The sequence below is a fragment of the Aplysia californica genome, unplaced genomic scaffold (assembly GCF_000002075.1).
Source record: "Aplysia californica isolate F4 #8 unplaced genomic scaffold, AplCal3.0 scaffold00081, whole genome shotgun sequence".
NCBI classification, from domain to species: domain Eukaryota; kingdom Metazoa; phylum Mollusca; class Gastropoda; order Aplysiida; family Aplysiidae; genus Aplysia; species Aplysia californica.
Genome location: NW_004797351.1, coordinates 646,536 through 648,394, shown reverse-complemented (window position 1 = coordinate 648,394; position 1,859 = coordinate 646,536).

The following is a 1,859-nucleotide window of genomic DNA, read 5'->3' as shown; positions in this document are numbered from 1 at the left end:
TGTGTCTGTGCCTGTGTCTGTGTGTATGTGTGTGTGTGTGTGTGTGTGTGTGTGTGTATGTGAGTGTCTGTTTGTGTGTGTGTGTGTGTGTGTGTGTGTGCGCGCGTGTGTTGTTTTAGGCAGTGCCCTTCTGAGGTGCAGTTTCCGGCGGCTTCAGTGCACACTATAAATGAAGTGACTGTTCCCAGTGACACTGGGGATAGGTACAGAAGCTATTCCCAGTGACAACGAAACTCTTTTGCTCGAAAAAAAAGTATCAGAAGTCTTTGCCTTTGAATTTTCTTTCACTTGGAAACCATATTGCGATGAGGATAGAAGTGGGCGGCGGGCGCGAAGTTCTCCTTCAAAGAGTTTGAAGAGAAATTTGCAGCTTTTCGAAAGATGAAGACTCTAGGCCTAGATTCTATTCTAACGTGCACTCTAGACTCTCTTCTCACTTCAGTTCAGTAGCCTACTTTTATTCTCTTCTCTTTCTTGGGCCTAGACTTGACCGTAGCCTTGATCTAGATCTAGATCTAGAAGAAAGGAGAATTGGGAAGGATTTACACCTGTCCTGTACCGTCGTCTCCAAAATCCATATTAGATCTAGTTCTAGATCTACATGAACATATGAACTACGACTGAATAACAATCAAGCGTAGAATGTTCATTCCTTTAAAAAAAAAAAGAAATCTTCCACTCACACCAGAATTTACTTTAGTTTAGGTCTACATATAGAGATTTAGTCTAGTACTTAGTAACCCATCATCATCATGCCCATATGTATATCAGTGTGGGAACTATAGATCTAATGGGCCTGTCTGTTTTCGGTGTCACTGGACTGGGAATAGTTTCTTGGCCTATATGCAGTGACACTGGGAACAATTCTGGCCTATTCCCAGTGGTTTCTGGGCCTATTCCCAGTGTCACTGGGAATAGATAGTGCTTTCCCTTTATAAATGCCTCACTCAAACCGATCCGCTGGAAAACAAACGCGTTTGTTCTTGAAGGTCATCTTCAGTTTCGTTCGGTTTGTGCCACGATGGTAGCGTTTCTCCCTCTATGGAGGAAAATCTAGCTTGCCCCGAGGACCAAACCAAACCGGACCGATGCGAGCTTGATGTGCTGATATCAGCACGTCTCGGATGCGACCCGAACCGATCTTGCCAGTGGGCACTGGGTATTATACCAACACACGATAAGGGTCACTTCCAAAAGGCAGGCGTAATCTCAAGTACTCGGCACGTGGCTAGTGTAGTCCAAGTCGAGATGGACAACAGTGTGGTTCAAACCCATACTATTTTTCTTTTTGTCCCTGCCCATTCGGTGTCTGTTCCCTAGTGGTTAGGCTACCGTACCGTGATCGTGGGATTGCGGGTTTGGAGGTTCAAGCCTCAGCCCGGTCCGACGTTGTGTCCTTGGGAAAGGCACGTTACATGAATCTCCTATTTGCCTCAGTCGTTTCGGAGATGGACGTTAAACTCAGAGGTCCAGCCGCTTATGTAACATAATAGTTTTCAAAAGGGCGTTAAACCTATACCATTTCACCATTTCCCCTGCCATTTCTATGAGATGATAAACAAAATGCGTAAATATAGTAAGCTTATAATGTCGCAATAAGAGAGAATGAAGAGCATTAGCGAAATTAACGATAAAGAATAGAAAAATGAGTTTGTTAGTTTTTGTTTGTTCATGCTGCCGAGGCTGTTTACAACGACGTCCTCATCAACATTCTAGTTTTTTGTTATTGTTGTTGACACCTTTGCTGACTGCTGTGATGGCCAATTGTTGGTTGACCCACAGCAAATTTAAATCGGCGAGGTGTGCGTGCTGTGTGTGTGTGTGTGTGTGTGTGTGTGTGTGTGTGTGTGTGTGTGAAC